Source organism: Lithobates pipiens, unplaced genomic scaffold, assembly GCF_037356315.1.
Source record: "Lithobates pipiens isolate NorthernLeopardFrog02 unplaced genomic scaffold, aLitPip1_a1.2 Scaffold_1, whole genome shotgun sequence".
NCBI lineage: Eukaryota > Metazoa > Chordata > Amphibia > Anura > Ranidae > Lithobates > Lithobates pipiens.
Genome location: NW_027507685.1, coordinates 251,011,752 through 251,037,405, shown reverse-complemented (window position 1 = coordinate 251,037,405; position 25,654 = coordinate 251,011,752). Strand labels below are relative to the sequence as shown.

Sequence of the window (25,654 nt, the reverse complement as noted above, 5' to 3'; positions counted from 1 at the left end):
CCAATTAACCTACCCGCATGTCTTTGGAGTGTGGGCGCCGCCATATTTTATCTGCCGCCATCGAGAGGTTCAGCGGCTCTTCCAGGTTCAGCGGCTGGGCCTCTCGATGATGCGCCAATAGGCTAGCCCCCTTATCCTGTTCTTGAATGAAAAGCTATGCCTTCTGGGATATGTGACGTACATATCCTGGGAAGCACAGTGGGCAGTGTACATGTCATTTACCTAAGGCAAGTGACGTGTATGGGGAGGTGGGGTGGACTATAAATTAAAAAAAAAAAAGTAAAGCGCTATTTCTTCAGAGGAAGGGAAGAGGGGTGGAGAGGCGGGAGGGCGAGGGTCTGCTTTAAAGTTTATGTAAAGCCAATTTTGATTGAGTTGGGATAGAGCAGGGTTTCTCAACTAGGGTTCCTCCAGAGGTTACTAGAGGTTCCTCGAGCAATAAGAAAGTTTTGCCTTTTAGTTATGTTCCCCCTGACACCATTGATCTTTTTAGCTATCTGTAAGGAGGTAATTCTTCCCAATGAACACAAGTGTAAGGAGCATTCTTCCCACTGACCATCACACTAATGTATCACGAGTTGTAATCATTTTTATCAAGGGTTCCCTGAGATTGGAAAGTTATTTCAAGGGTTCCTCTGTGTTGAAAAGATTGAGGAAGGCTACCCTAGAAAGTTGTTTCCAGAACAGGTGTTCCTTGAAATATATACCCTCATCTTTGTTCTGGTGACGCCCCTTATTTTTCTCTTTTACGTCTCAGTAACAATGGTCAAAAGCACAAATGTGGGGGTCCATCTGCCTAGCAGGAGCACAGACAGGAATAAAAATGGCCCTACGGGTTTATCCCAGCTTTTCTCAACCAGGGTTCTGTGGAACGCTAGGCTCCTTCAAAGGTTGTTAGGAGTTCCTTGACTAACCACTAATGTAACCAATAGTGTAAAAGACATTCTTCCTCCTACTGTCTACCAAGCTGAGGGCCCATGTCCTTCTGACCATAATGCCACTTTTCCACCACTGACCACCAGTGTAAGAAGAAGCCTTTTCCACTGATCACTAATGTAAAAGACATTCTTCTTCCAACTGTCTACCAATCTGAGGGCCCATGTTCCTCTGATCATAATGGCACTTTTCCACCACCAGTGTAAGAAGAATAATTTTCCACTGATCACTGTTGTAAAGGACATCCTTCTTCCAACTGTCTACCAATCTGAGGGCCCATGTTCCTTCTGACCATAATGCCACTTTTCCACCACCAGTGTAGAAGAAGCTTTTTCCACTGATCACTAATGTAAAGGACATCCTTCTTCCAACTGTCTATCAATCTGAGGGCCCATGTTCCTCTGATCATAATGGCACTTTTCCGCTGACCACCAGTGTAAGAGGAATCCTTCTCCACAGATCACCAATGTAAAGGACATTCTTCCTCCACCTGTCTACCAACCTCTGGGCCCATGTCCCTCTGATCATAATGACACTTTTCCACTGTCTACCAGTGTAAGAGGAAGCCTTCTAAAAGGACATTCTTCATCCAACTGTCTACCAATCTGAGGGCCAATGTCCCACTGACCATAATGACATGTTTCCACTCACCACCAGTATAAGAGGAAGCCTTCTTCACAGATCACCAATGTAAAGGACACTCTTCCTCCAATTGTCTACCAATCCGAGGGCCTATGTCCCTTTGATCATAATTACACTTTTCCACTGACCTTCCCCACTGGTCACTAATGTAAAGGACATTCTTCCTTCAAGTGTCTAACAGTCTGAAGGCCTATGTCCCTCTGATCATAATGGCACTTTTCCACTGACCAATGTAAGAGGAAGCCTTCTTCACCAATTACTAACGTAAAGGACTTCCAACTGTCCACCAATCAAATTATCCTTTGTCCCAATGACCATGAATGTAATTGAGACCCATCTTTACTGACCATGAATGTAATTGAGACCCATCTTTACTGACCATGAATGTAATTGAGACCCATCTTTACTGACCATGAATGTAGGGGACACTTTTTTACTGACCACCAATGTAAGGGGAAGCCTTCTCTGCTGATCACTAAGAAAAATTCTTCCTTCAGCTATTCCTTCAGCTATTCACCGGGCAAAGGAATTCCTTTTTCCCACTGACCGTAAATGTAAGGGAGGCCCTTCTTTACTGAACGTCATTGTAGGGGATACTTTTCTACAGATCAACGATGTAAGGGGGCAGCTTTACAGTGACCACTAATGTATGGGGGTGGTTTTCTCCAATGACCACCAATGTAAACGTGAGCCTTCTACAACATGAACTATGGTTATAATAATTTTTTAGCAAGGATTCCTTCAAGCCTGAAAATTGCTTCATGGCTTCCTCTGGGTGAAAATACATGTAAAACTGTCTATACCTAAAGGATAATAATAATATTAAAGTTAAACAATATGAAGATAATAATAAGTACAACATAGTTGGCTATAATATTACTCTACACCACAGAAATAAAAAAAAGCCCTAGGCCATACTCTGTATGTATCAACCAAGTATCAAGGTTAAAGTACAAGCTTTAGTTACCGTCCATACCCGTTGGCCATGCCACTTTGACGCGTTTTACCCATATTGGGCTTAATCGCAATCCTATACCAAACACGAACAGCCTTAATAACTAAGGCACAGAGAGAAAGTACAATGATCCATGTCTGCCATTCAGGAATTACCTGTACAACTGTGCTATAGTGTTATTTTTTTTGTAGCTAAATCATTGAACAGCAATCAATCGCCAACAGATAGGAGAAATGGGTCCCTATGGTGTAGGCTATACGGTGGTATGTTGTAGCAATTCATCAGACACAATTGCCGATTGTGCGACAAGTGTGTGATTAATTGTTACTACATGCTGTGTGCGGTTTACTCCATGGGGAACCATTGGGTCCATCCAATAATGATCAATGGCCACCCTGGGTAAATCATAGCAGACAATTTTAGAAGCATGATTGAGCCAATAAAGGTTGCCCGTGTAGCTAAGGCGTTAGTGGTCTGACTTTGCGTAACTGGCACTCCTACAGGTTACCATTGAGGAACCCTAAAGAATTCTTTTTCTAATTTAAAAAAGAAGTTTGGCATTTTTTTTTTCTTTTTTCAAGAATCATATTTACCTACCTCGATGCAGTATCCGATGCTGCATCTGTCCCCTGCTTGCTCTAAGGCTGAGAACTGAGCAAACAAACACTGCTGATCGATTGATTCTCAGAGCTCTCTGCTCTGCCCCCCATGCTCACTGGAGCCCTGGGCTGTGGAGGGGGTGGGAGTAGCTGGCTCAGGCTCTTAGCAGCTCACAGAGAGCAGCTCAGGCTCTTAGCAGCTCACTGAGAGCCTGAGCCAGGTGTTAGTCCAGGGTTGTGGGCGGATCCTCACTGTGACATCAGCCGACAACTCCTGTGATGCAGAGGGGAAGTACAGCCAAGTGAGATTTGGCTGTACTTAATCTGTAATAAAGCCCAGATTGTATTTTAGGTTTTATATATATATTTAGGTAATCAGCGTACTACATTCCAGGTGCAACAAAACAAAAAAAGTGTGCATCTTGCAGTTGGTTATCTATAAAAAACAACCGCAGTCTAAAAAGAAAAGTATGTCCCCTGCCAGCATGTTGCAAAGGTGGACCCTTACTCTGTATGGAAGCAGTGGTCACTCTGCAGAGGTCTGTCACAGCTAAGGCTCTGTAATCAGCATGTAGAATGAGTTTTACTGATCGGCTATAGTACTGAAGCAGTAGGGTGTGTGTTAGCCCTTGTACACACAGTCGGAGAATCCGTCGGAATGTGTTCTATCGGACCGTGTCTTCGGATAATCCGACTGTGTGTGGTATGCATCAGACTGATTCCGTCGGAATATTCGTCGGACCCAATTTTCCAACTTGTTGGAAATATTTTCCGACCAACTGGTTCGAACAGACATACTCCGATCATGTGTAGAGAATTTTGATTGGACCAAGTGCCACGCATGCTCAGATCAAATTCCTACATCAAAGCTATTGGCTACTAGCCTGAACGTAGTCCCATCGTAACGAAATTACGTCATCACGTTCTGAATGATCGGATTTTTCGACAACTTAGTCCGACCGTGTGTATGCAACAGTTTCGGACAAGATCCGACGGGCAAAATCCGACGGGCAAAATCCGACGGATTTGGTTGTCGAAATCTCCGACCGTGTGTACAGGGGCTTAGGCCTCTGCAGAGAGACCACTGCTTTTACACAGAGAGCAAAGTGTCCTTCTATCTCTGCCCCAATACTGGCAGGGGGCAGGCTCTTTTTTTCTCCAGTTGTGACTACTTTCTAAAGAAAAATTGCAAGACTTTTTGCACATCTTTTGTTGTGATGCACCTGGAAAGTATAAGCCGATTTAAAATGAAGGCTCGGTTGGGCTTTAATTGCTCTGGCTTCTGTTCTTGGCACTTGAGCATTGTTCTCACTGCCTTATTACTGCAGCTCGGTGGTATAGATACATATACAGCGCTATATACAGTACACAACATTGACTGTCCCATAAAGCAAACAAAGCTAGACATCTCAGCTGTCCGTATTCATTTCTACCTTCTCCCTTTCCAATTGCCGGTGACCTGGATATGTTTCCTTTCCACCCAGACATTGTTATATTAGAACAAAACCTCTGAGCATGTTGTATTCCTCTCCGGGCCCTGCTCCCTCTTTGTCCATGACCTCCTGATATCTTTTGTTCAATTACAACTTTGGAGCAGTAATTGGTATCAATCAACTTCAGGCAGCAGTCCACGGACTTCTCTCTGTCTAATAGAATGCCTGTTAGTCTCAGCTATTGAGGCCACATCTGACAAATGTTCCTTCAAAGCGTACACCCCCAAGGTATGAGTCATTGCGCCTGGCCTCCGCAATGCCATTCCAATCTGATCTATCAGTTTGTACAGTAATACGATGACCACCGCTTTATGGTCTCCATCTGCGGACTCACAATTACTCTGGAGAGGGAGGGGGATAAAAAAAAAAAAAAGAAGCATGGTGGGATAATTACCCGTACTACTGAATGCTTATTATGCCTTACGACTCTATAACTATATATTTATCGCTGTAATAAAGTGGGTCAATCATTAAACAAAAAAAATACATACTGCATAGTTCATGGTAGAGAAAATAAATTCCAAAAAGTAGAAAGGAAGAAAATTCTTCCAACCAGTTATTGTAGAGACATCTCCTTTGTTATCCAGAAAGAAATGAGAATAGGCTGAAATCTAGGCAATGAAAAGGAAATCGGACATCTTAATTCTTATTGAATGCAAGGAAAATGTCAAATATGGCTCTATTGTTAAAATATTTGAAGCACATCCATGCTATGCAAAGTCTCTTATGTATCGCACGTTCCATTTCCTTTCACTGTAAAACTTTGTAGCTTCTGTAGCTAGAAGTAGTTAACCACATTCAACTGGACTTGTTCTTTAATGTTGAAGAGTTTTTGGAGCTTATCCAAGCAACTTCTTCAAATCTAATGAGTGTCAGGCACATACCCCTTTATATTCACACAGGTAGAACCAACCCATTAATCCAATCACCATGGCATATGTTGATTGGCCAAGAACAGGAGGGGAGGTCCACCCTTTTTTAGTCAATTTCCATCCAGCAGTGAGAGGTATGCTGAGGGGGTTCTGAAGCTAATCCAAGCCACCTCTTCAGTTCTAATGAGTGTCAGGAACATCCCTCAGTATATCCACACATGTATCACCACCACCTTAATCCAATCACCATGGGATGTGTCAAGGCAGACATTGATTACCCAAGAACAGGATGGGAGGTCCATCCTTTCTGGCCAATTTCCAACCAGCGGCAAGCGGTATTCGTCAAAGAGGTTCTGTAGCATATGTAAGCCACCTCTTCCATTTTAATGAGTGTCCAGAAACATATCCCAGTATTTTCATACAGGTAGCATTAACATCTCAATCTTATTGCCTCAGAAAAAAATGGGAAGGCCTTCCTTCCTGGGCCAATTTCCACCCAGCAGCCAGAGGTATGTTGGATAGGTTCTGCAGCTTATCCAAGTTACCTCTTCAGTTCTAATGAGCGTCAAGAACATACCCCAGTGTGTCCACACAGGTAGTACCAACACCTTAATCCAGTCACCATGGGATGTGTCAAGGCAGATGTTGCTTGCTCAAGAACAAGATGGGAGATCTTCCCTTCCTGGCCAATCTCTGTCCAGCAGCGAGAGGTATGTTAAAAAAAAAAGGTTCTGTAGCTTACCCAAGCCACTTCTTCAGTCAGGAACCTTCCCCCAGTATAGCCACACATGTATCACCACCACCTTAATCCAATCACCATGGGATGTGTCAAGGCAGACGTTGATTACCCAAGAACAGGATGGGAGGCCCTTCCTTCCTGGTCAAGTTCCATTCAACAGCAAGAGGTAGTCATCGCCATAATGTCACTTTATTACTTTACAATTGCAGCTAAAAAGTTGATAATTTTGTACGGCGGAAGTTTGCATACCTGTGTCCGAATGACATCTGTCATAAAACACCAAAAAGTTCTATGATAACTGTCATTAGTTTGTCTTTTACAGAAAAAGGAGGCCGTATACAAAAGTAATCCAGCCGCAGTTTCACTTAAAGGATAAACTGTCATTTTGTAGTTTCTTATGATGATAAATCATCAGTGGCAAAATAATCTGTACGAGGAGTTCACTTTGAGATCATGAGGCTTACAGTTGCCCAGTAGATAAAAGTTAACAGAGAATTCCAAACAATACCATTGGAATTTAAGGCAATTTTGAAATTTGCCAGTGGTGGAAGAGCAGGTATTATTCAGTCTGGGACCCGACAGCAAGGAAAACATATTTTGGGCATTTGTATGACACCTTCAATGCTGACAACGTATCCTGTGGGGAGGACCAGATATATACTTCCCCTGTGGACCAATTGTCTTGTGCAACTCCCATTTACTGACTAGATATTGTTCAGCAACAAGGCACGTGGTGACATGTTGCACCCCTGATAGCCTTGCCACTCTAAGACATAGCCAAGGTTGGCTTTGGAATAATGTGGCCCTGAATATAGGGAAACCACAGCATTTCTTGGGACAATATCACTCACAGTCAATCAATAAAATAGGTGGATATAACATCATAAACTGGGATATTTTATTTTATTTTTGAAATGACGTTTGTTGAGTTACATTTCATTGAGCTTATGTTATACGGCCAGTCGAAAAGAGATTTGAGAGTACTGCTTAGTTAAGTTCATCTTTAAAGATTTATGAAACTTTAGATTATTTGGAATGAAACTTAAAACACAACATACAGTTCTGCCGGTGATTGGTGTTGTTGTGGAAGCCTTGGATCAGATTTGCACTTTAGGAAATGTCTTGGTTCAGTAGATGAGGGCTTTATAATATTGGCCTCAGGGCTTCATCTGTTGTAGGAATAGTTGAAAAGGGAAAATGGAAATGTACAGTGCTTGCAGCTTGTTTCAGAAAGAGAGCAATGTGCATATATAACCTTCCTATGTCACATTAACTATGGTTTTTGTTGTTTCAGTAGAAGTTATAGGTTTTTTGAAGACTTCAGGGTTGAAAATTCAAATTGGTTAGGTCAGATCAAACTTACAGAATGTTCTTGCAAGGAACCCCCATGTAGGAATCAATCCCAGAACCTCAATAGAAGAGCGTTATTGATTCAACCACCATGCTTCTAATGTACAGCTTGGTAAGCTATAGTAGTCAGTGGAAGATCACATTTTGAGGTTCTGAATTTACTCTACATCGGCTTTTCTCAATCATGGTTCCATGGAACCCTAGAGTTCCTCCAGGGGTGGCTAGGGGTTCCTTGAGCTGTAGGTAACTGTCCTCCCATCTGATGGTACCTGCATAGTTCAAGGTCCAACCCAACATGGGATAGCCAGCGGGATGACCGCAAGGTTGTCATTCTGGCCACCCCTGTAAAGTGGGGCATTCTTACCAACTACCACAACCAATGTAAGACACATTTTCCCAATGACTTCCAATTGACTAATCCTAGGGGTTCCCTGAGACCTGAAAATTATTTCAAGGGTTTCTCTGGAGTGTAAAATTTGAGAAGGGCTGCTCTACATAAATCCAATAGGTTGCAATGGCTTACTGACCATTGCTCCTCGTTGTTCATCTTCGCAATGCTCTACTGATGCTTAGTTTTTTTTCTTTGCATAAATTGAATTAGTTGTGTGATAATTCTGCACAGTGTTTGGTGACTTCAGAAGCCAGACTGGATGTATTTTTGTATGTGGAGATGTACTGTGGGTGTGTGCACCTGTTTAATTAGATAGGAGAGAGAAAAACTAATTCCCAGTGTTTACAGTAATGTTAAGTTAGGTGTTCTCAGAAGACTCTGGTATCGCCCACATATTCCGCTCATCAAAATACTTTCTCCGAAGTCCTTGCTTGGCAGGTTTTTTTTTTTTTATACAGCTATTACAGAAAGTTAAAAACTGCTGCTTGAAATATGGTTACATTTTTTTTTTAGTTCATATGAGCTTGACATTAACTTTAGTGTTATGTTTCTCCCTGGGAAAACGGAAAAAAAGTAGAATTTAAAATGAGCATTTAAAATGCATTGCTTGTTAAAATGCACATTTTTAGGCCAGAAAAATGACTTAAACTCCCAAAATATGAAGTATTTTCTAAAAACTGAGAACTTTTGCAAGATATTAGCACAACTTTTCTTCAAACCTGATACCCAAATATGTGTTGCCTGATTGCTGTTTACTTACAAATGTCCTAGGTGTGTTCATGTGTGTTGTATAGCCTTACAAATGTGTTTTTTTAAAGGACCTGACAAGTTTTGACGTGGAAGTATATTTTAATTCACATAATCTCTATTTGGAGACATCAGGGGTCTATCAGACCCCTGATGTTTCCTTTACACAGCTTCCAAAAATATTGAATCTTGACAGTACTTGGTTTAATTACATTCTTGGCCTCCAGTGGCCAGAATTCTTACAGCCACAGGCCCGGAAGTGATCAGAGCACTTTTAGGTTCACTGATCCACCACCATTCATCATCCCCAAAGGCAGCTTTCCCTTATGTTAGCCCTAAATGTAATTTGGGCTCAGGGTTAACCATTTTTACCTAAAATCCAGAGCCTGAGTAACATTGTGGCTTAATTTTGAGGGGATAAGGTGATTGTCCATCAGCGGGTGGGGACTGCGGAATTTTGGCCTAGAGGGCAAATACTACAAATTTGCCCCCTTTCATAGTAAGAACATATTTCTGTGGGCTAAAGATAGTGTTCCATGGCGCCTTATTGGTTGTTGGGTATGGCAAAAAGCCGGTGTTCCTAAAAGGACGCACCTTACATCTCCCAGCATTACCTTCCTTTGCAACTCTTGGCATAACATCTCAGAACGGCAAAGATAGTTGGTGCTGGAAGACTTTCCTCCGCCAGACTCTGTGTTTTTACCTAGCTTTATAATACCCAGCAGATGTAATTGATATAAGGTGCCACTCTGATCAGTGTATGAGTGATAAAGTACTTTCACTTAGGGCTTCCAGTGCAATATATCTTATTAGAATTGACCCAAAAGACACATTTCCCCCTTCCTCCCCCCCCTGTCCTTCCTTACTTGTCAACATATATTGATGGGAGCCACCTTTTCCAACTTTGATGAGGAGGCTTCAGACTTGTCTTCTTCACCTTTTACCCCCCCCCCCCCCCCCACTAAAGGAGTTGATAGTGTTGACATAGCTTAGTGAATAATGACCAATACAGATTCATTTTACTGACATAAAACCAGCTAGTCACCTCCTAGGGGAGCCCAACAGCTAAGGTTTAGATTTACATGGTGGCCCTGGGCTTGAAAGCTAGGGGAAAACATCTTTCTTAGTCTTGCAACACACATTGCATACTTGACACTTGTAAACAGACCCATTCAAGCTCTCTTCCAGCATCTGATTGGTAGAAAATTGTTGCTGGCATTCAATAAACTCCTCCATGACACAACCGTGGCTTGCTAGTAGACATCTTCAGAAGATCCCGGAGACTGTACACACTTGGCACCAGTGAGCAGGCCCATTTAACCGCTTTGCTAGCATCTGATTGGTTGAAAAAGTTTGTCTGCATACAATTAACTCCTCCTTGGCACCCCTACCAAATAAGGCAGTCTACTGTACACCTCCAGAATATCCTAGACACACACTGCACACTTGGCACCAGTGAACGGACCTATTTGACCATTCTGCCCGCATTCCATTGGATATATAGTATGGTTGCATATAATTAACCCATCCATGGCATACCTACTAACCATGGTAGGCTACTGGATATCTCCAAAAGATCCTGGAGACATCCTGAGTAGAAAAATGATTGCACTCAGGGAAGAATTTTATCCCAGGTCAATAGAAAAAGCTGTAGTAAAAATGAGAAATGGAGGCCACTAAACCAAGTCAGGACATTTAGGAAAACCTGATGATAGTGTAAACCAATAGATTAAAGTTATTGGCAAACCAACTGTAAGTATACCTCTTAGCATATCTGCAGTTCATTACTGAAGGCTCTTCACTTCATTTATCTTCTGTACATAGTTCCCGAAACTCAACTGCAGAGTTCAGATTGTAAATCAGACTTGAATCCTTGGAGGAAATAAAGGTGTTATAACATGCAGATTATTCTTATAATTACATCATGGATGATCAGTTTAGCATATTCAACACATCCAAGAATTTGCAAATGAGAAGCTCCGGTTTTATAACCATATTAAGTAAAAGACAAAAGATTCCAGCTGGGAGATTGTCTTTTATTCTGGAAGTCGCTCGACACACATTTATTTCATTTGTGGTTTGGTACATGCACAGAAATTATTAGTAGGTGGAATAACTTGTTCTTTGTTATTTTCCATATATAACACAAGAACATGAACCAAGATATCATAGATAACGTTTGGCATGGGGTTTCTCAGTGAGGTTGGTCTGTAAGCATTACATAATGATGTTATACACCTCTATAGAGAATACTGTACACAAACATCGGATGTCGCTTTACTTCTTTTTCTTTCTTTACATTAGACAGTTCAGGATTTTAAAATATTTTTCATTCATACCAAGTTTTATTGCATGAGTCAGATCTATTTACTGCTTATGTCATTCTGTCTATATTATTAAGATTACAGATATGGTTCAATCAACTATTAATTATCAATTATGTCATTCTGTCTATATTATTAAGATTACAGATATGGTTCAATCAACCTATACCGATAGATAGATAGATAGATAGATAGATAGATAGATAGATAGATAGATAGATACATAGATACATAGATAGATAGATAGATAGATAGATAGATAGATAGATAGATAGATAGATAGATAGATAGATAGATAGATAGATAGATAGATATAAATATAGATAGATAGATAGATAGATAGATAGATAGATAGATAGATAGATAGATAGATAGATAGATAGATAGATAGATAGATAGATACATAGATACATAGATAGATACATAGATGATTAATAAAAATATAGATAGATAGATAGATAGATAAATAGATGATTAATAATAAGATAGATAGATAGATAGATAGATAGATAGATAGATAGATAGATAGATAGATAGATAGATAGATACATAGATACATAGATACATAGATGATTAATAAAAATATAGATAGATACATAGACATATAGATAGATACATAGATGATTAATAAAAATATAGATAGATAGACAGACAGATAGATAATTAATAAAAATATAGATAGATAGTAAATAGATTGATAGATAGATAGATAGATAGATAGATAGATAGATAGATAGATAGACAGATAAAGGTGGAATGTCCACACAAGGATAGACTGTAGGAGGTAAAGTCTTCCAGGATGAGCACATAGTAAACGTTCTAAGTATCTAATAGCCCAGAGATAATCTTTGCAGCCTGTTAATGTCTCAATGTCAGATTCTATACATTCCCGGGATGTATGTAATGTGCGATTCATATCTGTGTCTGCTGCTCCTCGGCATTTCAATGTGTCCTCTGAGCTCCCTCTGTCACTTATCATTTCCCTCAACTTAGAGCCGGATCTACAGCGGAGTCCTCGGATCATCTGCCGACTTCTCTTCCCTTCCGCCTCTAACCTTGAAGCTCCGGCCTGTCTTCTCCGCTCCCATCATCGGTGGCGGGTCGGTTTGCCTAAAGATGTTTGTGTAATATCTATAATATGATCTTCTTAGGGGGATACAGATTCTGTGGATAGGCTTTATTCACAATGAAGAATGTGCTGTGTTTATTGTAGACCTGTGATATTGCTGGTTTATATACTGTATATATAGGCCAAGGAAAGATAGCCACCTGGATAGAGATAGATAGTGTACAGACCCAGGAACTCAGCACAGAGATGGTGGGAGCCCCTCATAACTGGCACAGCAAGTGTAAAGACCCAGAACCAAAGCACAGGGGTGGTGGGAAACCCCTCATAATGGGCACAGTAGGTGTTCAGACCCAGGAACTCAGCACAGGGATGGCGGGAGCCCCTCATAACTGGCACAGCAAGTGTAAAGACCCAGAACCACAGCACAGGGGTGGTGGGAAACCCCTCATAATGGGCACAGAAGGTGTACAGACCCAGGAACTCAGTAAAGGGGTGGTTGGAACCCTCATAATGGGCACAACAGGTGTACTGAGCTGAGAGCTCCACTCAGGGATGGTGGAAGCCCCTCATAATGGGCACATAAGTTGTACAGACCCGGGAACCCAACACGGGGGGGTGGAAAACCCCTCTTAATGGGCACAGAAGGTGTACAGACCCGAGAACTCAGCACAGGGATGGTGGGAACCTCTCATAATTTGCATAGTAGGTGTACAGACCCAGGAATTCTGTGCAGGGATGGTGGGGGCCCCTCATAATAGGCACAGCAGGTGTACAGACCTGGGAACTCTGTGCAGGGATGGTGGGAACCCCTCATAGTGAGAATAGCAAGTTTGGAGATCCCCAGAACTCATTGTAGGGATGGTGGTAATCCTTCATAATGGGCACAGGGGGTGTACAGACTTGAGATCTCAATACATGGATGGTGGGAACCCCTTGTAATGGGTACAGTCAGTGTACAGACCCATGTTGTATAAAGAATTACACAGAGAAGATGCATGTTGTACATTTCTGTCTGCAGTTGTCAGCATTTTGGAAGAGGTCAGGAGCAGTGCAACCACTAGGCAGCGTCATTAAATCCAGAAATCCCCTGTCCGGGATGTATCGCCCCCCGCCCCCCCCCCCCCCCCCCCGCCCCGATCTGAGCAAGTCATGTTTCCAATAATTAAATACACAGAGAACTCAGGATTTCTGCAAATGGTTCATATTTCTGTGGATTATGGGAACAGAAAACACAGCTCATTCTTTTCATGGGAAGTGCGCTGCCTCTGCCTAGATTGCATTTTTAAGCCGTGCTTGTTTAATACAATCTCTGCGGCTTTCCGGTCCGTTCTAATCTGTTGTAGAAATCTTTAACTCTTCTAATGCCACAAGGTAGAGCAGGAATGTTTTCACCTGGAATACACAACTAAAAAGAGGAACACAGCTGAAAAAAATGGGGCCCATTCACAGTGGTCTGATGCGTTGCTTTCAGGTACCGCATGCGTTGCATTAAAACAGCTGGTTCAGTTTAAATGGGATGCAAATTCACTGCAATGCATATTTTATTGGACATCCATTGTTTTTGTTGTCTGGTTCAACTACAACACAGATCATTTACATGTGAGCAGTGTAATGCTCTGAAATGTTAGTGCCATGGCGTATTGGGATGCCATTCAAAAGCATTGACAGGATGGGAGTGCCACCATAACCCGACGAAGGCATGGACTCCACTAGATCTCCGAAGGTATGCTGTGGTATCTGGCACCAAGTTGACAGTAGCAGATCCTTTAAGTCCTGTAAGTTGCGAGAGGGGGGGACTCAGTGGACTTGTTTTTCCAGCGCATCCCACAGATGCTCGATTGAATTGAGATCTGGAGAATTTTGAGGCCAAGTCAACATCTCAAACTCATTGTTGTGTTCCTCAAACCAACTCATAAGACCAGGCCACCTTCTTCTAGTGTTCCATGGTTCATGGTTCCATGGACCATGATTCTCACATGTCCATTATAGGTGCTTTTGGCTGTGGACAGCATGGGCACCCTGACCGCTCTGCGGCTACACAGCCCCATACACAACAAATTGCGATGCTCTGTGTGTTCTGTCACCTTTCTATCAGAACCAGCATTCATTTTTTCAGCAATTTGCGCTCCAGTGGCACTTCTATTGGATCAGACTCTCCTCACCTCTATCAGTGAGCCTTCACTCCCCATGTCCATCAATGAGCCTTCACTCCCCACCTCCACCAATGAGCCTTCACTTCCCACCTCCATCATTGAGCCTTCACTCCCTACCTCTATCAGTGAGTCTTCCCTCCCCACCTCCATCAATGAGCCTTCATTCCTCACCTCCATCAGTGAGCCTTCACTCCTCACCTCCATCAATAAGTCCCCCACCTCTATCAATGAGTCTTCCCTCCCCACCTCCATCAAAGAGCCTTCACTCTCCATGTCCATCGATGAGCTTTCACTCCTGTCCATCAATGAGCCTTCACTCCCCATGTCCATCATTGAGCCTTCACTCCCTACCTCTATCAGTGAGTCTTCCCTCCCCACCTCCATCAATGAGCCTTCACTCCTCACCTCCATCAATAAGTCCCCCACCTCTATCAATGAGTCTTCCCTCCCCACCTCCATCAAAGAGCCTTCACTCTCCATGTCCATCGATGAGCTTTCACTCCTGTCCATCAATGAGCCTTCACTCCCCATGTCCATCAATGAGTCTTCACTCCCCACCTCCATCAGTGAGTCTTTCCTCCTCTTTCCTCCTCACCTCCATCAATGAGTCTTCCCTCCCCACCTTCATCAATGAGCCTTCACTCCCCACCTCCATCAGTGAGTCTTTCCTCCCCACCTCCATCAATGTGCCTTCACTCCCCATGTCCATCAAAGAGCCTTCACTCTCCATGTCCATCGATGAGCTTTCACTCCTGTCCATCAATGAGCCTTCACTCCCCATGTCCATTAATGAGCCTTCATTCCCCATGTCCATTAATGAGCCTTCACTCCCCACCCCCACCAATGAGTCTTCCCTCCCCACCTTCATCAATGAGCCTTCACTCCCCACCTCCATCAATGAGTCTTTCCTCCTCACCTCCATCAATGAGTCTTTACTCCCCACCTCCATCAATGAGTCTTTCCTCCTCACCTCCATCAATGAGTCTTCACTCCCCACCTCCATCAGTGAGTCTTTCCTCCTCACCTCCATCAATGAGTCTTCACTCCCCACCTCCATCAGTGAGTCTTTCCTCCTCTTTCCTCCCCACCTTCATCAATGAGTCTTTCCTCCCCCACCTCCATCATTGTGCCTTCACTCCCCATGTCCATCAGTGAGCCTTGGCCACCCATGAACCTCTCTCTGGTTTGCCGGCTTTCCTTTCTGGGCCAGTTTTGGTCGGTCCTGACAACTGCAGACCGGTAACATCCCACAAGTGCTGCAGTTTTGAAGTTGCTCTGACCCAGTCCTCTCGCCATTACAATTTGGCCCTTGTCAATGTCCCTCAAATCCTCATGTTTGTCTTTCAGGTGCCATTGTAAAAGAGATAATCAATGCTGCAATATTTAAAATAGCCCCACAAATGGTACTGCGGTAGCATGCAGCTTGGTGGCTGCTGCAGACGCCTACGTGTTTTGCTAGCCATTAACAATTAGTGCGCATGTCTAAGAGAAAGAAGCCTGTTACCATGCAGGAAATGCGCACAGAAACACAAATTTCCTTCATTGCAAATAGTGTGAATGGGTGTTTTAGAGCCCAGGTGGTTCCAAAGCAGTGTCGAAACTACCAGGGGCGCAAATGTTGCACTTTCAACCAGACCGGGGGGGGGGGGGGCAATGTTGGCAGGAAAGCAGGAAAGGAGCCTCTGCAGAACATGATAAAGGGTCCTGCAATGGGAGTAAAAGGTCCCTGGGATCAGTGGGAAGGGCCCCAGGACTGACATGCCCCTGTGGTCAGTAGGCCCTTCATGGTTTTTGCATTGGGGCCCCTTTAACGGTCTCGGGGAGTAAAGGGTCCTGTGATCAGAAGGAAGTGCCCTGGTACCAGAAGAAAGGGCCCTGTGACTGACGGGAAGGGCCAGGGACTGACGGAGGTTTTTCTTACTCCTCTGTTCCGCACATAAAGATAGAGACAGCTAGATAGCAGGGAAGGCGAATGCCAGGATGGCCGATACAGTCAGCCAGCAAAGAATACATTGAAATTACACATTTTAGGAATGTTCCTTTAAGCCACACCCACCCAAGATCAGAATGGGAGAAGCCGTACAGAATCAGATAAGGAATTCATATGTTAAATCCTCAAACTTTGCAGATACCAGTTTTTTATTTTTATTTTATCATTTATTTATTTTTTCATTTTATTTTGTTGTTCAGATTGTGTTGTTATTCCATTCTATTTTATATATATATATATATATATTTTTTATTATGTTTATACCGCGCTCGGTCTAATCAAAGCCGTGACAGTTTTGTTACCTTGAGAGTCCAACTAAAATTAACACCATTTATCACCGGCATGTCCAGTCCTATCTGCCGCATCCCCGGAGATCCCATTATCTCCCAGTCCTTTGCTCCTGGTAGTTGAGTCACGTCTCCTTCTTCGGCACCCTTTGCGCACTTTCATTATCGGGTCTGTGTGCACCGGAGAAACCTTACCTCCGGGGTATCTCGACTTTAAAACAATTGCAAGTAAATCCCTATCTGGCGCAGAGGCATAGGTTATTTACAGAGCCTATATATATAAAAAAAAAAAAGTATAGCGGAGGCATGTTATTGGGACATGGGGACGGTGACAGGGTCTCTTTAAATTTAACACCACGAATATTCTTTGTAAAAGAAACTCAAATAAAGTAATTATTAAAGTATAACCAAAGGCAATATATATATATATTTTTTTGTTTATAGATTTATTTATTTGGTGATAGAACACCTGTCAGGTTTTTACTGCTGTGTCATTGTTAACCACTTACGGACCGGAAGATTTTCCCCACTTAATGACCAGGCCATTTTTTGCAATACAGCACTGCGTTGCTTTAACTGACTATTGCGCGGTCGTGCGTCTTCTGTACCCAAACAAAACTGACGTCCTTTTTTTCCCCCACAAATTGAGCTTTCTTTTGGTGGTATTGGACCACCTCTTCGTTTTTATTTTTTGCGCTATAAACAAAATAAATGACAGACAAATATGAAAAAATAAACAATATTTTTTCATTTCTGCTATAAAATATATCCAAAAAAAAAAAATTTGTAAAAAATCTAATTTCTTCAATTTAGGCCAATATGTATTCTGCTACATGTCTTTGGTAAAAAAAAAAAAAAAAAAAAAAAGAAAAAAAAAAGAAAACCGCAATAAGTGTATATTGATTGGTTTGCGCATAAGTTATAGCGTCTAAAAACTATAGGATATTTTTATTTTTATTTTATTTTATTTTTTTTACCATCAACTTATAGCGGGACTGCAATATTGCGGTGTTCGGGACACTAACTGACACTTTTTGGGGGGCCAGTGACACTAACACAGTGATCGGTGCTCAAAAAATATATCCAATAAAATAAATAAATAAATAATATATATATATATATATATATATATATATATATATATATATATATATATATATATATATATATATATATATATATATATATATATATATATATATATATATATTATACAGTGGTGTGAAAAAGTGTTTGCCCCCTTCCTCATTTCCTGTTCCTTTGCATGTTTGTCACACTTAAGTGTTTCGGAACATCAAACCAATTTAAACAATAGTCAAGGACAACACAAGTAAACACAAAATGCAATTTGTAAATGAAGGTGTTTATTATTAAAGGTGAAAAAAAATCCAAACCATCATGGCCCTGTGTGAAAAAGTGATTGCCCCCTAAACCTAATAACTGGTTGGGCCACCCTTAGCAGCAACAACTGCAACCAAGCGTTTGCGATAACGTGCAATGAGGCTTTTACAGCGTCCTGGAGGAATTTTGGCCCACTCATCTTTGCAGAATTGTCCTAATTCAGTTACATTAGAGGGTTTTCGAGCATGAACGGCCTTTTTAAGGTCATACCACAACATCTCAATAGGATTCAGGTCAGGACTTTGGCTAGGCCACTCCAAAGTCTTCATTTTGTTTTTCTTCAGCCATTCGGTGGTAGACTTGCTGGTGTGTTTAGGATCATTGTCCTGCTGCAGAACCCAAGTTCGTTTCAGCTTGAGTACACGAACAGATGGTCGGACATTCTCCTTCAGGATCTCTTGGTAGACAGCAAAATTCATAGTTCCTTTTATCACGGCAAGTCTTCCAGGTCCTGAAGCAGCAAAACAGCCCCAGACCATCACACTACCACCACCATATTTTACTGTTGGTATAATGTTCTTTTTATGAAATGCAGTGTTCCTTCTACGCCAGATATACTTGGACACACACCTTCCAAAGAGTTCCACTTTTGTCTCATCGGTCCACAGAATGTTGTCCCAAAAGTCTTGGGGATCATCAAGATGTGTTGTGGAGAAATTGAGACGAGCTTTGATGTTCTTTTTGCTCAGCAGTGGTTTTCTCCTTGGAACTCTGCCATGCAGGCCATTTTTGCCCAGTCTTTTCCTGATGGTGGAGGCATGAACGCTGACCTTAACTGAGGCAAGTGAGGCCTGCAGTTCCTTGGACGTTGTTGTGGGGTCTTTTGTGACCTCTTGAATGAGTCGTCGCTGCGCTCTTGGGGTAATTTTGGGCGGCTGGCCACTCCTGGGAAGGTTCACCACTGTTCCATGTCTTCGCCATTTGTGGATAATGGCTCTCACTGTGGTTCGCTGGATTCCCAAAGCTTTGGAAATGGCTTTATAACCCTTTCCAGACTGATAGATCTCAATTACTTTCTTTCTCAACTGTTCCTGAATTTCTTTGGGTCTCGGCATGATGTGTAGCTTTTAAGGATCTTCTGGTGGACCTTACTGTGTCAAGCAGCTCCTATTTAAGTGATGCCTTGATTGTGAACAGGTGTGGCAATAATCAGGCCTGGGTGTGGCTAGAGAAATTGAACTCAGGTGTGGACAACCACAGTTATAGTATGTTTTAACAAGGGGGGCAATCACTTTTTCACACAGGGCCATGATGGTTTGGATTTTTTTTCACCTTTAATAATAAACACCTTCATTTACAAATTGCATTTTGTGTTTACTTGTGTTGTCCTTGACTATTGTTTAAATTGGTTTAAAGTTCCGAAACACTTAAGTGTGACAAACATGCAAAGGAACAGGAAATGAGGAAGGGGGCAAACACTTTTTCACACCACTGTATATAAAATATAATATAAATTAAATTTAAAAAAAGGAATTTCTTGACCAGTTTGGGCCAATATGTATTCTTCTACATATTTTTGATAAAAAAAATAAAAAAAATTGTGATAAGCGCATATTGATTTTATTTGCGCAAAAGTTATAGCGTCTACAAAAAAGGGGATAGATTTATGGTATTTTTATTATTATTTTATTTTTTACTAATAATAATCTGCGATTTTTAGCGGGACTGCGACATCGCATTGGACACTTTTGACACTTTTTTGGGAACACTGACCTTCATACAGCGATCAGTGCTTTAAAAAATGCACTGATTACTATGCAAATGTCGCTGGCAGGGAAGGGGGTTAACACTAGGGGGGGGGGCGATAAAAGGGGTTAAATGTGTTCCCTGGGAGGTGTTTCTAACTGTGGGGGGGGGCTGACTGGAGGAGGAGAGAGATCGCTGTTCCTGTTCACTAGGAACAGCAGATCTCTCTCTCCTCCCCTGTCAGAACGTGGATCTGTCTGTTTACATTGACAAATCCCAGTTCTGGTTCTCTTTCCCACGATCGCGGGTGGCCGGTGGACATCGCGGCTGCCGGGCACGCTCATTGGGCCCCCCCCCGCCGTGCAGCGGGAGTGCGCACGCCTTCCTGCTATTGCTCTTGAAGGAGCCGACGTACACCTACGGCGATTTGCGGGAACAAGCGGATTATACGGTGGCTGGTCGGCAAGTCGTTAAAGTGGAACATCGCTCTCTCAGTCAAAGTTGATTATTTTTAATCCTTATGCTGCTAGCATTAGTAAATAGATTGTTTAGGGATATTATACTTACTTGTTTTATACTTTTTTTTTCACATTTCTTCAGTTACTTCCTGGTTTTTGGCCTAGGCCAAAATGATGTCGTACCCAGAAGTCTTCATGGGAGGATGGGCTTTCTCAGCTAAGCACAACCTCCTGACTCCATGCCAGAGCTAAGGGCAGGAAGTAAATGCTACATGAATTATCTGCCCTTACTCAAGATGGCCGCAGCTAGATATGCTAGGGCAGGGGTCTCACTTCCTGTTTTGTCTATGGGACAGGAAGTGAATGGAAATCTCCCCAATGGGACACTGATTAAAAAACAAATAAAAATAAACTGATGTGGATCATAACGCTCCCTTACTTTATCCAAAATAGCAAAATAACAAAAAAAAAACTGCCTTTAACCTGTAACCTAAACCCAAAACTAAGCAAATCTTCTGCTGCCATCATACATTATCTTACATAATGTTATCGGAGGAATAAAATGTAAGAAAAAAAAAAAAAAACACTGTGCAAAAACTCTATTGACCAGATGAAGATATCAATGTCTGGCCCGGTAGCTGCTTCGTAAATCAGGCCGGTTGTACTTGTCTGGCTGTTTACTGGCACCGCGGCCCATAAATGATTAGTGCCGTGCCCAATGCCAGGAGGACACTTCCGATGATGGTATATAGAAAGCACAGGCTCCTGGGTCCAGCGGCAGACTGTCCGGGCAAGAGTAGCAAAAAACTTTGCGCTGATGCTTCAAAAATATGATTAATGGATCGCAGGGGGCCGAGCCCGACTCTGCATTACAATGATTTGCAGCAAGGGAAGAAATCTGATAGAATAAACAGCAAATATTATCTGAGAGCCACATCCATCGCACTGACCTGTAGTGATCACTGGAGGACCGGGGCACTGACCTGTACTGATCACTGGAGGACCGGGGCACTGACCTGTACTGATCACTGGAGGACCGGGGCACTGACCTGTACTGATCACTGGAGGACCGGGGCACTGACCTGTACTGATCACTGGAGGACCGAGGCACTGACCTGTACTGATCACTGGAGGACTGGGGCACTGACCTGTACTGATCACTGGAGGACCGGGGCACTGACCTGTACTGATCACTGGAGGACCGGGGCATTGACCTGAACTGATCACTGGAGGACCGGGGCACTGACCTGTACTGATCACTGGAGGACCGGGGCACTGACCTGTACTGATCACTGGAGGACCGGGGCACTGACCTGTACTGATCACTGGAGGACCGGGGCACTGACCTGTACTGATCACTGGGGGACCGGGGCACTGACCTGTACTGATCACTGGAGGACCGGGGCACTGACCTGTACTGATCACTGGGGGACCGGGGCACTGACCTGTGCTGATCACTGGAGGACCGGGGCACTGATCTGTACTGATCACTGGGGGACAGGGGCACTGATCCCTACGCTGGAAGAACAAGTCCCTCCCTCCACCAGTCTTTCCTTCTTTTCTTTCTCTCTTTCTTTTTTCTTCCTTCCTTCATCCTTTCCTCCCTCCCTCCTTCCTTCCTTTCCTTTAGTTCTCCTCTACTCTCTTTTTTCTCCCTCCTTCCTTCCTTTCTTTCTTTCTTTCTTTCTTCCTTTTTTTTTCTTTCTTTCTCTCCCCTTTCTTCCTTCCTTCTCTTCTTTATTTCTCCTCTCCTCTCTTTTTCCTCCATTCCTTCTTTCTTTCTTTGTTTCTGTCTTTCTTTCTCCCTTTCTTTCTCTCTTTCTCTTCTTTTCTCCACTCCTTGTTTCTTCCTTCCTTCATCCCTCCTTTTTTTTCTCTTTCTTTCTTTTCTTTCTTTCCTTCCTTTTCCGTCCTTCCTTCTTTCCTTCCTCCCTTCCTTCCTTCTTTCTCTCATTATTTTCTATCTTTCTCCTCTCTTTTTCCCTTCTTCATTCCCTTCCTCTTCTTTCTGTCTTTCTTTCTTTCTTCCTTCCTTTCTTTTGTTCCTTTCTTTCTCTCCCCTTCCTTCCTTCTCTTCTTATTTTCTCCTCTCTTTTCCTTCCTTCTTTCTTTATTGCTTTCTTTTCTCCTCTTCTCCCTTCCTTCATCCCTCTTTTTTTTCTCTTTCTTTCTTTTTTTCTTTTTTCTTTTTCTTTCTTCCTTTCTTTCTCTGTCCGTCCTTCCTTCTTTCTCTCATTCTTGTCTTTCTTTCTCCTCTCTTTTTTCCTTCCTTTGTTCCCTTCACTTTCTTTTTTTTTCTTTCTTTCATTTTCGTTCCCTTCTTTTTCCTTCCTCCCTTCCTCCCTTCCTTCATTCTCTCATTCTTTTCTTTTTTTTCTACTCTCCTCTCTTTTTCCTCCCTTCCTTCATCTCTCTCTTTCTTTGCTTTCATCCCTCCCCTTTCTTTCTCTCTCTCCTTTCCTCTTCCCTCCCATTTTTCTTCTTTTAGTCTATCTGTCTATCTATCTATCTATCTATCTATCTATCTATCTATCTATCTATCTATCTATCTATCTATCTATCTATCTATCTATCTATCTATCTATCTATCTATCTATCTATCTATCTATCTATCTGTCTGTCTATTTGTCTATCTATCTATCTATCTATCTATCTATCTATCTATCTATCTATCTATCTATCTATCTATCTATCTATCTATCTATCTATCTATCTATCTATCTATCTGTCTATCTGTCTATCTGTCTGTCTGTCTGTCTGTCTGTCTGTCTGTCTGTCTGTCTGTCTGTCTATCTGTCTATCTATCTATCTATCTATCTATCTATCTATCTATCTATCTATCTATCTATCTATCTATCTATCTATCTATCTGTCTATTTGTCTATCTATCTATCTATCTCCCATAGTTATCTATCAGTCTCTCTCACTCTTTCTGTGTCTTTCCCCTATTATGACCGGTGCCCATAGGCAGCAGTAAATGTGTACAGTACAGCCATTCACTCCCAATGCCTATCTCCCCAAGGTATGATCACCCATTGATTGTTCTGGACCCTTGCCTGTGTACACATTTCCCATCATGCATCCCAGGCCTCCGATTGGCACTGAAAGGTCACATGCAGTTTATTGCACCAGCTCTTGCCATGTCATTTTTATGATCCATTATACCTTTGCCATTCAATCATCACTGATTTATTTATTTATTTCTGTATTCCTGCTCATTTTTCTGTTTTGTTTCTTGTTATGTTCCTAATCTATTTCTCCCCTTTTCATGTAATTTAATTAAACTCTCCCACACACAATGCATATATCAGACACTTTGAACATAAGGAAACAAATGATTTTTTTTTTTTTCTTCTCTTTCCCCTTGCTCATTTTTAATTATAATAAGCTATGTGAAAAGGACAGCATTGCCATATCTCGCAGTGCGCATCGGTTTAATAAAGAGAGCGTGGAGCCGAGCGTCTTCCATCGCACGCGACTCCGAACATGCAAAGCAAATGTTTGATACCCCCGGTCACACTGCTTACTATTCATAAATTCCATGACAAATGTTAGCCATGCACCCCGGTGACAACATTTGCATTTTCTGCCTTCCTGTTGAGTTTTGTCTTTTTTATTTTATTTTATTTTTTGTTATTTTTTTTTTTTTAGTCTTTCGTATTTACAAAGACAGATTTAATGTCTCACCGTCCCGTTCACCCCATCCTCATCCCCCATCCTCATCCCTTCATGTTTTCGGAAAGGATTTCCAGCACAGAACAAAGATATTTGAAAGAGTTTCCACCCCGGGCAGTCAATTTACTTTTAATTTGTTTAGAATGAGAGTTTTTTTCTTTTTCATTTTTTCTGTCGTAATGAGAAAAGGAAATCAAAACTCTGTAATGTTTCTGATTTTCTGGGATAGCTTTTTTGATTTTTTTTTTTTTTTTTAGTTTTTTTTAGTTTTTTTTTTTAACTATTTGCCACTTAACTGAACTTAAAGAAGAGAAACGTAATGAATTTAGGTAAAAGTTGCGGTTTAGGTTGTTAAAAAAAAAATCCTTTGAAGAGGCGGGAAATTAGTACGAGTAATCAGGGAGCTGCAGAATAGTCCTGGAATGATTACAGAATTGTGTCATTTGGAGGAATTGTGTCCCATCATTGGTGTCATTGGGCCCCATTGTTTGTGTCATTGGGAGGAACTGTGCCCCATCATTGGTGTCATTGGGCCCCATTGTTGGTGTCATTTGGAGGAATTGTGTCCCATCATTGGTGTCATTGGGCCCCATTGTTGGTGTCATTTGGAGGAATTGTGTCCCATCATTGGTGTCATTGGGCCCCATTGTTTGTGTCATTGGGAGGAACTGTGCCCCATCATTGGTGTCATTGGGCCTCATTGTTGGTGTCATTGGGAGGAACTGTGCCCCATCATTGGTGTCATTGGGCATCATTGTTGGTGTCATTGGGAGGAACTGTGCCCCATCATTGGTGTCATTGGGCCCCATTGTTGGTGTCATTGGGAGGAATTGTGCCCCGTCATTGGTGTCATTGGGCCCCATTGTTTGTGTCATTTGAAGGAATTGTGTCCCATTTTTGGCGTCATTGGGAGGAACTGGGCCCCATCATTGGTATCATTGTGCCCCATTGTTTGCATCATTGGGAGGAACTGTGCCTCCCATTGATGTCATTGGACCCCATTGTTGGTGTTATTGGGAGAAATTGTGCCCCATTTATGTGTCCTTGGGCCTCATTGTTTATATCATTGAAAGGAATTGAACCCCATGATTGAAGTCATTGGGCCCCATTGTCCATGTCATTGGTAGATGTTGTGCCCCATCATTGATGTCATTGGGCCCTGTTGTTTGTGTCATTGGGAGGAGTTATGCCCCATCATTGATGTCTTTGGATCCCATTGTTGGTGTTATTGAGAAGAATTGTGCCTCATTACTGGTGTTTGGGCCCCAATTGTTTGTGTCATTGGAGGGACTTGTGCCACTTCATTGGTGTCATTGTTTGTGTCATGTGTCATTTGGAGGAATTGTGTCCCATCATTAGTGTCATTGGGAGGAATTGTGCCCCATCATTGATGTCTTTGGACCCCTTTGTTGGTGTTATTGGGAGGAATTGTGCCCCATCATTGGTGTCATTGGGGCCCCATTGTTTGTGTCATTGGGAGGAGTTGTGCCCCATCATTGGTGTCATTGGGCCCCATTGTTGGTGTCATTGGGAGGAATTTTGCCCCATCATTGGTATCATTGGGACGAATTGTGCTCCATCATTGGTGTCATTGGGCCCTATTGTTTGTGTCATTTGCAGAAATTGTGTCCCATCGTTAGTGTCATTGAGTCTCATTGTTGGTGTCATTGGGAAGAATTGTGCCCCATCATTGATGTCATTGGACCACATTGTTGTCATTGGGAGGAATTGTACCCCATTATTGGTATCATTAAGAGGAATTAGGCTCCATCATTGGTGTCATTATGCTCCATTGTTGGTGTCATTGGGTGGAATTGTGTCCCATCATTTGTCTCATTGGGCCCCACTGTTGGTGTTATTGGGAGGAACTGTGCCCCATCTTTGGTG

The 25,654-nt window shown here is 42.3% G+C and overlaps 1 protein-coding gene across 6 annotated transcripts in view; it reads left to right on the top strand.

Annotated features, from left to right (window-relative positions):
* The window catches only part of PCDH19 (protocadherin 19), a 250,332-nt gene that overhangs the window by 202,051 nt on the left and 22,627 nt on the right, over positions 1–25,654 (top strand). The gene's annotated exons all lie outside the window — the stretch shown is intronic.